At 38.1% G+C, this 16389-nt stretch overlaps 1 non-coding gene and 1 pseudogene across 1 annotated transcript; both read right to left on the minus strand.

Annotated features, from left to right (window-relative positions):
- Positions 1-1880: 1880 nt before the first annotated feature.
- LOC140180324 (rust resistance kinase Lr10-like) lies at positions 1881-15496 on the minus strand (annotated as a pseudogene).
- On the minus strand, positions 6785-6892 carry LOC112700281 (small nucleolar RNA R71). The gene has a single exon (XR_003153191.1). It is a non-coding gene; the product is annotated as a small nucleolar RNA R71 (small nucleolar RNA).
- Positions 15497-16389: the final 893 nt, after the last annotated feature.

Genomic DNA, 16389 nt, shown 5'->3' on the forward strand with positions numbered 1-16389 from the left:
TATTAGGATCCTAAAGATAATGGACTATTTGTCCAAGAATCGAACTTTTGACCTTTCGAATCTAATGCTCTAATACCATGTCATTATGATACCACTCATCCTAAAAGATGCAGCTGATGAAAAAAGATAACACTAATAGTTATATCTCTAATATTCTATAAACCTCTATTATACACATTGTACAAATATTTCATTAGCTCCTCATACTTTCTCATAATATTAATACACACATGTTCCAACGGAATGCACTTTTTAATTTACAAATTGAAAAAACGTTGGTGTTATACGTTGTTATTGGCTTATTGTGTGTTATCCTAAGGTGTGAAATTTGAAAAAATGGTTAGAAATAAATTGGACCATTCAATTTAGCAAGGCCACAAATCGGAGGGTTAATATTGAGTTTCTTAATTTTTTTATATTTTTTTTTTGTGACTTTAATTTTTTTATATTTTAAAACCTCAAAACTGACCCCGATTTTTCAACCTTAAAAGTAAAAAAGAAAATCTTCAAATGGGAGGTTCCAATTGCTTCCGATTTGCAACCCTCCAAATTTAAATTTGTCACTCTACAAATTGGAGTTTCGGTCTTTCATACCTCTCAAAATCCTATCTCTGATTTGTATTTTAAATTAAAAAAAAATATTTTTATATTATTTAAAAACACACCCATTATCCATATCTATGCATGACACATTTTTCGGGAGCATAACTAAAAAAATGAGCATCGAATTGCCATTCAACGGGTTTTAAAATTTTAATAAACAAAAGCGTGCGGCACATAAATATACATAAAAACACAATATAGAAAAATATTAAATATCACATCTGCTTGCTATACTTTTCCTTTTACTTAACATAATAAGAAACTAAATTGTAAAAAAGCAAATTGCTTTGGTCATCAACCAGAAAACTTAGTTATTATTGATTATATATCTGTACCATATATAGTATATACCAATAAAGTATTATTCCAAGTTTACTTGTACATCTAGTCTGTCACTTATCCCTACTCACTTGTTTTAATATTTTAGATTTATTTATAATAATAAAGAACAAGAAATTCGTTTTTTATAACTAAAATTTTTGAACTTATGTGTTATGTGTTTGAAATGTTTAGAGTCCTAGAAAGAAGGTGACAGCACCAACAAGTGCTTCACCTATTATAATACTCTAGTCTGTCCAGTGAGTATTACAGATTATATATATTTATGCCATAGTTACAGTTTGTGTATGATATTTTTTTATTAGACAGTAAAATGTATATCTTTTGTACAGAGCATAAAAAAAATCCAAGAAGTAACAATTAGCATTTCCAATAAACTAGAAGGAGGAGGATAAATCTGTAATGGTTCTAAGCATAATCATTCAGTCTACTATACTAGCAGTTTTGACGTGAGTTCATTTTTGGCAATTTTGATTTTGTAAGTTCTAATATTTGTTGTGTATTTTGAATTATTAGTTTGCTTTTTATTATTTGTGTTTCAACTTCTGGTATTGAGATTCACATGATACTAATATTGCCATAACATAATAATTTGCATACCCTTAAATTAGGGGGAACATAAGTAACCATGCCAGAATAATCAGTCTCACAAAATAAGGCTCCTTCTGGTATTGGTCATATTAACTATTTTGCATTCTCTAACCATTGTATAGATTATTGAGATAAAACTAAACAAAGATTATATTTAACTTATTTTATCAAAAACAATATTAATATACGCGTGCTCACAAAGAAATGATCAATTTGTTACTCAACTGGTTTTAGTAAACAAAAGTGTACAATACATAAATAAGAAATATGGAGAAATATCACACTTGCTATACTTGAACCTTTACTTAATAAGAAACAAGATCATAAAAAGCAAACTGGACTAGTCATCATCCAGAAAACTTCAACAGAGGGTTAGTTGCAATTTCTTCCTCAAAACCCGAAGAGCCAGAAGAATTATTTGAAGTAGTTTCTCCTGAGTTAATCTCAAAATCTCTCTTAATAATATCATTTGGATAATATAAAGGCTTTGGAGGCATTTCAATACTTGCAGCATCCCCTTCTAACATTTCCACTACTTTATTCATTGAAGGACGATCCCTTGACTTCAATTGTAAACACCATAGTGCGGTTATGAACATCTTTTTTGCTAGTTCACTCGTTTCTTCATGCATCAAAATTTCCATCTCTATCTCATCACTATTTTGAGCCAATTGATCATATACCCAAAATGGAAAGTAAAACTGGTTTGAATGATCTGCATTTGGGTTTGAGTTTTTTCTTTGGCTTGTCATTTCTGTAACACTCTAAGTTATGCAAGGGAGGAGGAGGTATGCGTGAAGGGGAAAATGAGTAGCACTAAAATGTTTGAATATGAAATAATATCTTAACCATGAGTACGGTTCAAAATGAAACACTTAGAGAAAATTATAACCAGAAAAGAAACTAATTACGTCCTAAACTAATCTCGTCGAAGAAGCTCTCATACTTGTATCCTATCCTATCCTTGATTAGGACCCTTCAGTTATTCACGAATCGAGGTACCAGGGGCCTCCCTCCAACACCTTTTCGCGCAGTGAAGATCCGGTTCCGTTGGGTGGGGTGAACCAAAACTCGACGGGGTGCCGAAGTGGGGAAGAGGGCACGTATTCCATCTTTGGACTTCCGCAAGGGTCCAACTCCTCCTCTGGATCCTCCTCCATGGTGTCTTCCTTCTGGCTAGGATTGTCGAATTTCCTCTTCCTCGGTTTCGGAGTCGGACTCGAGGTGTACCACCTTAAATGACCGCTTCTTAGATGCTGAAGCGTTCCTATCTAGGAAGGTTACGATGGGCAGCTGGGGTTCTTCTTCCACGAACTCTCGACCTAAGTAGATAGTTTGGAGCACGGTAGTAGTGGTCGCAACTACCCACGCGTGCTTCGAGGGGTCATACTTAGAAGTTACCTTCGGGGGCACTGCGTCGTCTCTATCCACTGTGCCATGTTCTTCTGGAGACAGTATGGGAAAAGAAAGGGAGTGAGAACCTAACGTCTCAGTAGGAGTGCTATGCAACACCTCCATATCCATCTCCAGCCCTCGTGCGGGATTTTTTAAAAAGGGGGCTGATGAGTGGATAATTTGTACGCTTTTTGGCATTGTTTTTAGTATGTTTTTAGTATGATCTAGTTAGTTTTTAGTATATTTTTATTAGTTTTTAGTTAAAATTCACTTTTCTGGACTTTACTATGATTTTGTGTGTTTTTCTGTGATTTCAGGTATTTTCTGGCTGAAATTGAGGGACCTGAGCAAAAATCTGATTCAGAGACTGAAAAGGACTGCAGATGCTGTTGGATTCTGACCTCCCTGCACTCGAAGTATATTTTCTGGAGCTACAGAAGCCCAATTGGCACGCTCTCAACGGCGTTGGAAAGTAGACATCCTGGGCTTTCCAGCAATGTATAATAGTCCATACTTTGTCCGAGATTTGATGGCCCAAATCGGCGTTGCAAATCAGCTTCAGAATTCCCAGCGTTTAACGCTGGAACTGGCATAAAAATTGGAGTTAAACGCCCAAACTGGCATGAAAGCTGGCGTTTAACTCCAGAAAAAGTCTCTACACATGAAAGCTTCAATGCTCAGCCCAAGCACACACTAAGTGGACCCAGAAGTGGATTTTTACGTCATTTACTCATTTCTGTATACCCTAAGTTACTAGACTACTATTAATAGGATCTTTTGACATTGTATCTGTACCTCATGACACTTTACACGTTTCTTTGTGTACCTTCCACGGCATGAGTCTCTAAACCCCATGGTTGGGGGTGAGGAGCTCTGCTGTGTCTTGATGGATTAATGCAATTACTACTGTTTTTCATTCAATCATGCTTGCTTCTGTTCTAAGATATTACTTGTTCTTAAACCGGATGAATGTGATGATCCATGACACTCATCATATTCTCAATTATGAACGCGTGCCTGACAACCACCTCCGTTCTACCTTAGATTGAGTAGATATCTCTTGGATTCTTTAACCGGAATCTTCGTGGTATAAGCTAGAACTGATGGCGGCATTCAAGAGAATCCGGAAGGTCTAAACCTTGTCTGTGGTATTCTGAGTAGGATTCAAGGATTGAATGACTGTGACGAGCTTCAAACTCCTGAAGGAGGGGCGTTAGTGACAGACACAAAAGAATCACTGGATTCTATTCCGGCCTGATTGAGAACCGACAGATGGATAGCCGTGCCGTGACAGGGTGCATTGAACATTTCCACTGAGAGGATGGGAGGTAGCCACTGACAACGGTGAAACCCTTGCATACAGCTTGCCATGGAAGGAGCCTTGCGTGCTTGAAGAAGAAGACAGTAGGAAAGCAGAGATTCAGAAGATGGAGCATCTCCAAAACCTCAACATATTCTCCATTACTGCAAAACAAGTACTTATTTCATGTTCTTTTGCTTTTCACAATCAAACCTTGATAATTATTGATATCCTGACTAAGATTTACAAGATAACCATAGCTTGCTTCAAGCCGACAATCTCCGTGGGATCGACCCTTACTCACGTAAGGTATTACTTGGATGACCCAGTGCACTTGCTGGTTAGTTGTGCGAGGTTGCAAAAGTGTGATTGCAATTTCGTGCACCAAGTTTTTGGCGCCGTTGCCGGGGATTGTTCGAGTATGGACAACTGACGGTTCATCTTGTTGCTTAGATTAGGTATTTTTTTTTCAGAGTTCTTAAGAATGAATTCTAGTGTTTCATGATGATCTGTTGAAGTCTGGCTGGCTGTGAAGCCATGTCTAATTTTATTGGACCGAGGTTTCAACTTATCATCACAAGAGCTTGTTGATTTCTATCAATCTTGCTGTTGGAGCAGTGATCTGCTAAGGCTTGGCTGGCCATTGGCCATGTCTAGTGTTTTGGACCGAAGCTTTCTTTGAAAGCTTGGCTGGCTGTGAAGCCATGTCTAATTCCTAGACCGGAGTCTTAGACTAAACATTGCATGATTCCTGGAATTCTCACTAAGAATTTTGATATCTTTATTTTCTTAATTTTCGAAAAAAAAAACACAAAAAAAAATTTACAAAATCATAAAATCCAAAAATTTCTTGTTTGAGTTTAGAGTCTCATTTTAAGTTTGGTGTCAATTGCATGTTTCTGTTCTTATTGCAGTCATGCATGTGTCTTCGTTGATCTTCAAGTTGTTCTTGATAATTTCATTGCTCTGATCTTTGAATTCTATTGATTTGAGTGTTTATGTGTCTCATATGCATTCTCATTTTGTTAGTGTCAGTAGTATACAAACTGCTAAGTTTGGTGTCTTGCATGCATTGTTATTTGATTTTAGTTGCATTTTGATTATTCCTTATTATTAAAAATCCAAAAATATTTTTAATTTGTGTCTTTTCAAGTCAATAATACAGAGAATTGAAGATTCAGAACATACAACAGAGGAATTACACAGAAAAAGCTGGGCGTTCAAAACGCCCAGTGAGGAAGGCAAACTGGCGTTTAAACGCCAGCCAGGGTGCCTGGCTGGGTGTTTAACGCCCAAAAGGGTAGTAGTTTGGGCGTTAAACGCCAGAATGTGCACCATTCTGGGCGTTTAACGCCAGGATGGCACAAGAGGGAAGATTCTGTTTTCAAATCATATTTTTTTTTCAAGTTTTCAAAGTTTTTCAAAATCAAATCTTTTTCAAAACCAATTTCTTTCCATTTTCAAAGATACTTGCTATCAATTAATGATTTGATTCAACATTTCAAGTATGTTGCCTTTTCTGTTGAGAAAGGTTTAATGTTTGAATCATATCTTTTCTTGTTAGCCAAGTTATTAATTTCAAAATCAAATCTTTTTAAAATGCTTTTCAAATCATATCTTCTCAATCACATTTTCTTAAAATCAATCATATCTTCTTAACCACATCTTTTTCAAAATAGTTTTCAATCAAATCTTTTTAATTTCTAATTTCAAAATCTTTTTCAAAAATCACTTAATTTCTTTTCCACTCTTGGTTTTCGAAAATCAATAAGTGTTTTTCAAAATGTTTTAAAATCTTTTACTTAATTTTCGAAAATCACTTCCCTTCTTCTCACATCCTTCTATTTATGGACTAACACTATTCTCTAATACACAATTCGAACTCCATCTTTCTTGATAAGTTCGAATTTTTTTTCTACCTCTGTCTTCCATTTTTCTTTTCCTCTGACGCCTCAAGGAATCTCTATACTGTGACATAGACGATTCCATATTTCCTTGTTTTCTTCTCCTTCATATGAGCAGGAGCAAAGACAAAAGCATTATTGTGAGGCTGATCCTGAACCTGAAAGGACCTTGAAGCGAAAGCTAAGAGAAGCTAAGGCACAACTGTTTGTAGAAGACTTAACAGAAATCTTCAAAGAAGAAGAACACATGGCAGCCGAAAACAACAACAATGCCAACAATGCAAGGAAGGTGCTGGGTGACTTTACTGCACCTACTCCCGACTTCTATGGGAGAAGCATCTCTATCCCTGCCATTGGAGCAAACAACTTTGAGCTTAAGCCTCAATTAGTTTCTCTAATGCAACAGAATTGCAAGTTTCATGGACTTCCATTGGAAGATCCTCATCAGTTCTTAGCTGAGTTCTTGCAAATCTGTGACACTGTCAAGACTAATGGGGTTAACCCTGAGGTCTACAGACTTATGCTATTCCCTTTTGCTGTGAGAGACAGAGTTAGGACATGGTTGGACTCACAACCTAAAGAAAGCCTGAACTCTTGGGAAAAGCTAGTCAATGCCTTCTTGGCAAAGTTCTTTCCACCTCAAAAATTGAGTAAGCTTAGAGTGGAAGTCCAAACCTTCAGACAGAAGGAAGGAGAATCCCTCTATGAAGCTTGGGAAAGATACAAACAATTAATCAGAAAGTGTCCCTCTGATATGCTTTCTGAATGGAGCATCATAGGTATTTTCTATGATGGTCTCTCTGAACTATCCAAGATGTCTTTGGATAGCTCTGCTGGAGGATCTCTTCATCTGAAGAAGACGCCTACAGAAGCTCAAGAGCTGATTGAAATGGTTGCAAATAACCAATTCATGTACACTTCTGAAAGGAATCCTGTGAACAATGGGACTAATCAGAAGAAAGGAGTTCTTGAGATTGACACTCTGAATGCCATATTGGCTCAGAACAAAATATTGACTCAACAAGTCAATTTGATTTCTCAAATCTGTCTGGAATGCAAAATGCACCAGGTAGTACTAAGGAAGCTTCATCTGAAGAAGAAGCTTATGATCCTAAGAACCCTTCAATGGAAGAGGTGAATTACATGGGAGAACCCTATGGAAACACCTATAATCCTTCATGGAGAAATCATCCAAATCTCTCATGGAAGGATCCACAGAGACCTCAACAAGGTTTCAACAATAATAATGGTGGAAGAAACAGGTTTAGCAATAGCAAGCCTTTTCCATCATCTTCTCAGCAACAGACAGAGAATTCTAAGCAGAATACCTCTGACTTAGCAACCATGGTCTCTGATCTAATCAAAACCACTCAAAGTTTCATGACTGAAACAAGGTCCTCCATTAGAAACTTGGAGGCACAAGTGGGTCAGCTGAGCAAGAAAATTACTGAACTCCCTCCTAGTACTCTTCAAAGCAATACAGAAGAAAATCCAAAGGGAGAGTGCAAAGCCATCAACATGGCCGAACTTGGAGAGGAGGAAGAGGCAGTGAACGCCACTGAGGAAGACCTCAATGGACGTCCACTGACCTCCAATGAGTTCCCCAATGAGGAACCATGGGAATCTGAGGCTCAAAATGAGACCATAGAGATTCCATTGGACTTACTTCTGCCATTCATGAGCTCTGATGAGTATTCTTCCTCTGAAGAGGATGAGTATGTCACTGAAGAGCAAGTTGCTAAATACCTTGGAGCAATCATGAAGTTAAATGACAAGTTATTTAGAAATGAGACTTGGGAGGATGAACCCCCTTTGCTCATCAAAGAACTGGATGACTTGTCTAGGCAGAACTTACCTCAAAAGAGACAAGATCCTGGGAAATTTTCAATACCTTGTACCATAGGCACCATTACCTTCAAGAAGGCCTTGTGTGACCTAGGGTCAAGTGTAAACCTCATGCCTCTCTCAGTAATGGAGAAGCTAGGGATCTTTGAGGTGCAAGCTACAAAAATCTCACTAGAGATGGCAGACAACTCAAGAAAACAAGCTTATGGACTTGTAGAGGATGTACTGGTAAAAGTTGAAGGCCATTACATCCCTGCTGATTTCATAGTCCTAAAGACTGGGAAGTGCATGGATGAATCTATCATCCTTGGCAGACCCTTCCTAGCCACAGCAAAGGCTGTGATTGATGTTGATAGAGGAGAATTGATCATTCAAGTGAATGAAGAATCCTTTGTGTTTAAGGCTCAAGGATACCCCTCTGTCATCATGGAGAGGAAGCATGAAGAGCTTCTCTCAAAACAGAGCCAAACAGAGCCCCCACAGCCAAACTCTAAGTTTGGTGTTGGGAGGCCACAACCAACTTCTAAGTTTGGTGTTGAACCCCCACATTCAAACTCTAAGTTTGGTGTTGGGAGGTTCCAACATTGCTCTGAGCATCTCTGAGGCTCCATGAGAGCCCTCTGTCAAGCTACTGACATTAAAGAAGCGCTTGTTGGGAGGCAACCCAATGTTATATTTTATATATTTTCCTTTGTTATTTTATGTTTTTTTGTAGGTTGATGATCATGAGAAGTCACAAAAATAATTGACAAAGCAAAAACAGAATGAAAAACAGAAAGAAAAATAGCACACCCTGGAGGAAGAACCTGCTGGCGTTTAAACGCCAGTAAGGCTAGCAGATGGGCGTTTAACGCCCATTCTGGCACCATTCTGGGCGTTTAACGCCAGAAAGGGGCACCAGACTGGCGTTAAACGCCAGAAAAGGGCAAGCACTTGGCGTTAAACGCCAGAAATGGGCACCAGCCCGGCGTTTAACGCCAGAATTGGCTCAAAACGCATTTTTGCATGCCATTTGGTGCAGGGATGACTTTTCCTTGACACCTCAGGATCTGTGGACCCCACAGGATCCCCACCTACCCCACCACTCTCTCTCTTCTTCACCCATTCACCAATCACCTCAACACCTCTTCCCCAAACACCCTTCACCCATCAAATCCCATCTTTCTCTTCACCACTCACATCCATCCTTCATAAAACCCCACCTACCTCACCCTTCAAATTCAAAATACTTTCCCTCCCAAACTCACCCTCCCATAGCCGAACCATAACCCTCCCCCACCCCTATACAAACCCATTCCCTTCTTTCTCATTTCTTCTTCTTCTACTCTCTTCTTTCTTCTTTTACTCGAGGACGAGCAAATCTTTTAAGTTTGGTGTGGTAAAAGCATTGCTTTTTGTTTTTTCATAACCATTTATGGCATCCAAGGCCGGAGAAACCTCTAGAAAGAGGAAAGGGAAGGCAAAAGCTTCCACCTCCGAGTCATGGGAGATGGAGAGATTCATCTCAAGGGTGCATCAAGACCACTTCTATGAAGTTGTGGCCTTGAAGAAGGTGATCCCCGAGGTCCCTTTTTCACTCAAAAAGAGTGAATATCCGGAGATCCGACATGAGATCCGAAGGAGAGGTTGGGAAGTTCTTACCAAACCCATTCAACAAGTCGGAATCTTAATGGTTCAAGAGTTCTATGCCAATGCATGGATCACTAAGAACCATGATCAAAGTATGAAACTGGACCCAAAGAATTGGCTTACTATGGTTCGGGGGAAATACTTGGATTTTAGTCCGAAAAATGTAAGGTTGGCATTCAACTTGCCCATGATGCAAGGAGATGAACATCCTTACACTAGAAGGGTCAACTTTGATCAAAGGTTGGACCAAGTCCTCACAGTCATATGTGAAGAGGGCGCCCAATGGAAGAGAGATTCAAGAGGAAGGCCGGTTCAATTGAGAAGGCATGACCTCAAGTCCGTGGCTAGAGGATGGTTGGAGTTCATCCAACGCTCAATCATTCCCACTAGCAACCGGTCCGAAGTTACTATAGACCGGGCTATCATAATTCATAGCATCATGATTGGAGAAGAAATAGAAGTTCATGAGGTTATAGCCCAAGAACTTTATAAAGTGGCGGACAAGTCCTCTACCTTGGCAAGGTTAGCCTTGTTATTCAGTTGGAGTTGACATAGAGGGAGACATCCCCATTGATGAGGACAAGCCCATCACTAAGAAAAGGATGGAGCACACAAGAGATCCCACTCATTATGAAATCCCTGAGATTCCTCAAGGGATGCACTTTCCTCCACAAAGCTATTGGGAGCAACTAAACACCTCCCTAGGAGAATTGAGTTTCAACATGGGACAACTAAGGGTGGAACACCAAGAACATTCCATTCTCCTCCATGAAATTAGAGAAGATCAAAGAATCATGAGAGAGGAGCAACAAAGACAAGGAAGAAACATTGAGGAGCTCAAGCACTCCATAGGATCTTCAAGAGGAAGAACAAGCCGCCATCACTAAGGTGGACCCGTTCTTTAATTTCCTTGTTCTTTATTTTTATGTTTTTCGAATTTTAGTGCTTATGTTTATCTATGTTTGTGTCTTGTGATCATTAGTGTCTTAGTGTCTATGCCTTAAAGTTATGAATGTCCTATGAATCCATCACCTTTCTTAAATGAAAAATGTTCTTAAATTGAAAAAGAGAAGAATTGCATGAATTTTGAATTTTATAACAGTTTAATTATTTTGATGTGGTGGCAATACTTTTGTTTTCTGAATGTATGCTTAAACAGTGCATATGTCTTTTGAATTTGTGGTTCATGAATGTTGGCTCTTGAAAGAATGATGAAAAAGGAGACATGTTACTGAGGATCTGAAAAATCATTAAAATGATTCTTGAAGCAAGAAAAAGCAGTGAAAAAAAGAAGAAGAGGAAAAACGAAAAAAAAAAGAGAAGAGGAAAAGAAAACGAAAAAAAAAAGAGAGAAGAAAAGAGAAAAAGAGAAATAAAGTTGTGATCCAAGGCAAAAAGAGTGTGCTTAAGAACCCTGGACACCTCTAATTGGGGACTCTAGCAAAGCTGAGTCACAATCTGAAAAGGTTCACCCGATTATGTGTCTGTGGCATGTATGTATCCGGTGGTAATACTAGAAGACAGAGTGCTTTGGGCCACAGCCAAGACTCAATAAGTAGCTGTGTTCAAGAATCATCATACTTAACTAGGAGAATCAATAACACTATCTGGACTCTGAGTTCCTAAAGAAGCCAATCATTCTGAATTTCAAAGGATAAAGTGAGATGCCAAAACTGTTCGGAGGCAAAAAGCTAAAAGCCCCGCTCATCTAATTAATACTGATCTTCATAGATGTTTTTGGAATTCATTGCATATTCTCTTCTTTTTATCTTATTTGATTTTCAGTTGCTTGAGGACAAGCAACAATTTAAGTTTGGTGTTGTGATGAGCGGATAATTTGTACGCTTTTTGGCATTGTTTTTAGTATGTTTTTAGTATGATCTAGTTAGTTTTTAGTATATTTTTATTAGTTTTTAGTTAAAATTCACTTTTCTGGACTTTACTATGAGTTTGTGTGTTTTTCTATGATTTCAGGTATTTTCTGGCTGAAATTGAGGGACCTGAGCAAAAATCTGATTCGGAGACTAAAAAGGACTGCAGATGCTGTTGGATTCTGACCTCCCTTCACTCGAAGTGGATTTTCTGGAGCTACAGAAGCCCAATTGGCGCGCTCTCAACGGCGTTGGAAAGTAGACATCCTGGGCTTTCCAGCAATATATGATAGTCCATACTTTGCCCAAGATTTGATGGCCCAAACCGGCGTTCAAAGTCACCCTCAGAATTTCCAGCGTTAAACGCCGGAACTGGCACAAGGATGGGAGTTAAACGCCCAAACTGGCACCAAAGCTGGCATTTAACTCCAAGAAGAGTCTCTACACGAAAATGCTTCAATGCTCAGCCCAAGCACACACCAAGTGGGCCCGAAAGTGGATTTTTATGACATTTACTTATCTCTGTAAACCTTAGGCTACTAGTTTTCTATAAGTAGGACCTTTTACTATTGTATTAGAGAGCTTTTGATCATGTTTTTATGATTGAACCCTCTTTGGGAGGCTGCCCATTCGGCCATGCCTAGACCTTGTTCTTATGTATTTTCAACGGTGGAGTTTCTACACACCATAGATTAAGGTGTGGAGCTCTGCTGTACCTTAAGTATTAATGCAATTACTAGTGTTCTTCTATTCAATTCCGCTTGTTCTTGTTCTAAGATATCACTTGTTCTTCAACCTGATGAATGTGATGATCCGTGACACTCATCATCATTCTCACCTATGAGCGTGTGACTGACAACCACCTCCGTTCTACCTTAGATTGGGTGAATATCTCTTGGATTCCTGATACACGATGCATGGTTGATCGCCTGACAACCGAGCGCTCGCCTGACAACCGAGCCAGCCATTCCGTGAGATCAGAGTCTTCATGGTATAGGCTAGAACTGATGGCGGCGTTCAAGAGAATCCGGAAGGTCTAACCTTGTCTGTGGTATTCTGAGTAGGATTCAATGATTGAATGACTGTGACGTGCTTCAAACTCCTGAAGGCGGGGCGTTAGTGACAGACGCAAAAGAATCATTGGATTCTATTCCGGCCTGATTGAGAATCGACAGATGGATAGCCGTGCCGTGACAGGGTGCGTTGAACATTTCCACTGAGAGGATGGGAGGTAGCCACTGACAACGGTGAAACCCTTGCATAAGCTTGCCATGGAAAGGAGTAAGAAGGATTGGATGAAGATAGTAGGAAAGCAGAGAGACGGAAGGGACACATCATCTTCATGCGCTTATCTGAAATTCCCACCAATGAATTACATAAGTATCTCTATCTTTATCTTTATGTTTTATTCGTATATCACCCATATCCATTTGAGTTTGCCTGACTAAGATTTACAAGGTGACCATAGCTTGCTTCATACCAACAATCTCTGTGGGATCGACCCTTACTCGCGTAAGGTTTATTACTTGGACGACCCAGTACACTTGCTGGTTAGTTGTGCGAAGTTGTGTTTATGCCATGGTATTGAACACCATGTTTTTGGATTCATTACCGGGGATTATTTGAGTTGTGAAAAGTATTGATCACAATTTCGCGCACTAGGGGCGTACGATATGACATGTAATATGCATCTTTCTTGTAGAACATGTGTGCAAAAAGAGAAAGCATATAGGAAAACAGAAGGATAACATCCTAAGTAACATCAACATAATCATACATAAATCTGAGAAAAACTAAGAATCAAACTTTCATTCATGCTTTCTTCTTTCTTAACTTTTAACTTTTATGGAAGGTATTGAGCTCAAAACGGTATAAATGAGAGTCCCCTTCCCTTACCGAAGGTTCTTATCTCGAGTGTCTTGGTGATCACCTTCCCTTACCGAAGGATCATCTCGATCGATCACCCTCCCTTACCGAGGGATCATCTCGATATCTTGTCTTTGGGGGTCACCTTCCCTTACCGAAGGATCATTCCCTCAGTTCAATTTACAATCAAGGTTATTTAGACATACACAAGAAAAGAGTTATATCAACAAATATATCTTATTATATAAAATTGATGGGAGTTTCCTTCCCTTACCGAAGGTTCCCAAAGGTTTGCCGATCACCTTTCCTTACCGAAGGATCATCTCGATTCGATCACCTTCCCTTACCGAAGGATCATCTCGATTATCTTGTCTTTGGGGTCACCTTCCCTTACCGAAGTATCATTCCCTCAGTTTAATTAACAAGTAGGATTATTTAGGCATATACAAGAATAGATCATGCAAGAGGAGAGACATATACCATGATAAAATAAGCATGTTGAATAAGACTTTATAAGAAAGTAGGTACTCTCGTCCCTAGAGGGGTATTAATAATATAAAATAAATATACATTATAAAAGATAGAATAATTTAAATAGTTGAATAAAATAGTTATAAGAGAGCATGTACTCTTTTTAACTCATGGAAATATTAATATTAATCTAATGTTATAAAAGTCAATATAATTTCATGTAATAAAATGAGATATATTAATTAGCTGAATAAAATAATTATAAGGAAACATGTACTCTTGACCCTAAGAAGATATTAATGATATAATGTATAAAATATAATCTAAGTGCATATTGTAAGAAAGTGGGTATTTGAAATACTTGGATTAGATATTATAAGAAGCATGTACCTTTGATCTTTAAAATAAAGGAGCAATAATAACATAATGATATAAGGGGTCATTTAGTTGCATATAACAAAATAGGGTTCCTTGAACAAGACACAAAAAGGAGCATGTACTCTCAACATTAAAGGAATAATAATAATGTAACGGTATCAAAGGTCATGTAGTAAAATTAGGGATTGTTAAATAATTTAATAAAACATTTTAAAGGGACATGTATTTTCAACATGAAAGGAATAGTAATTAAAAGGTCATGTAAATGCACATAGAAAAGATATGGGATACATATTAATGGATTCAAGAGGGAATAATTGACATAATAGATAATCATGCTCAATGTAGATGAGAGATAAGCAAAGAATAATTCATGTCATAAAATACATGAAAGATACTACATGCCAACATAAGTAAGAAAGGCATAATTCCCTACTCTTTTTCCTAACACTTCTTCGAGCTTGCCTCTTGTGTTTGCCCACAGAATATTATTTCTTTGCAGAGAGAGAAGGGAGAGGATTAGTGTCTGAGAGGAGTGACTTTCTACCTATGGGTGCTCCCCTATTTATATACGTTTGGGGATGGGGTGGTTGGGATATTTTAAATTTCAAACTGAGGGTGGTTACTAAGTTTCTATCCAAAATTTCAAAAATTCTAATCTTATCTCCTAACCGATTTTCAAACTTCGAAGTTTAATTTTGTTTCTAGAAGGGGTGGTTGTTACAATTTCCATCAAAAGCATTCCAAAACTATAGACATCCGCTTTATAAGATAGTGCTCCAATATTTTGGTAGAACAATTCTGGAGCCATGTAACCAATTGTTTCTCTTACTACTGTTATCAAGAGGATTAAGCTTTGCAAGACCAAAGTCTGAGACCTTAGGAATGAAGTTCTCGTCAAGAAGAATGTTACGAGGCTTGATATCAAAATGCAAAATTTACATGTCACAACCTTCATGCAAATAAGCTATACCATGAGCCACTCCAAGAGATATTTCAAAGAGTTTTTGGTATGTCAATGATGCACTATCTACTTTGGAAAAGATAAATTTATCTAGAGAACCATTCAGCATAAATTCGTATACAAGAGCGCGTTTTGAACCCTCAACACAAAATCCAATCAATCTTACTATATTGGCATGATGTATTCTACCAATTGTAGCAACTTCACTGATGAAATCTTGACCATTACCTTTGGCTTTACCCAACATTTTTATGACTACAAAAGGTCCACTTCGTAGCTTTCCCTTATACACAGAGCCGAATCCTCCTTCTCCTAGCTTTTCCTTAAAATCTCTTGTCATCTTCTTTATCTCTTTATATGAATACCTTATTGGAATGAGTTTGTTCCCTTGCAAAAATTCCTCAATGTTTTTATAAATTGATGCATGTCTTCTTTGGCATATGTAGATCAACATTACTAAGAAAAATACGAGACTCAATATGAATTTGATGACCATATGTGGCACCATAACCCGTCCCGTGAATACTCCTAGCTTAATAATAGCTAATACATCTGCTGTATAGAAGGTATCTCCTCCATCTTTTCTCACTACTTTTCGAAGAATGGCAAATTAATTAGTCTCTAAAAGATATTTTATATGTTTTATGGCACCCTAATAATGTCTTCTTTGTGACAGATTAGGACTCAATAGATACGGAAATCACACCATGCAACTGAAAATATTTGCCAAGAAATGAGAATCTACCTTTCAAAATTCCATACGCGTAATCTGTAGAGAAGAATTAGTGAAAAATTAGCAACATGGCAAAGACAATAAACTAGCATTATTAGTGGATGCACAATAGTAATACTCTTTCCTTTTTAAAATAACTATCTTTTTTACTTGTTAGTTGATGCGTAAGCATCTTTCTTATCTTTTTCTAGTAAATTTGCATGTAATTTGTTGAGTTTAATTAAGAATTAATTATATTTTAGCCACTATAGATGCTATTTTGAGTTTTGTGCAATACTGTTTATTTTAGATAGCATTCGGCGGAATTTGATGGAATTTCTGCAGCACAAGAAGCAAAGGAGATGGCAGCGAGGAGCGACGCGCACGCGTGCCTGATGCGTGCGCGTGATCTGAAGGTATCCATGGCGACGCGTACGCGTGAGTTGAAGATTTGCTCAGCGACGCATACGCATAACATGCGCCACGTGCAGAAAACGCAGAAAAACACTAGAGGCGATTTC

Source organism: Arachis hypogaea, chromosome 16 (genome assembly GCF_003086295.3).
Source record: "Arachis hypogaea cultivar Tifrunner chromosome 16, arahy.Tifrunner.gnm2.J5K5, whole genome shotgun sequence".
Lineage (NCBI taxonomy): Eukaryota > Viridiplantae > Streptophyta > Magnoliopsida > Fabales > Fabaceae > Arachis > Arachis hypogaea.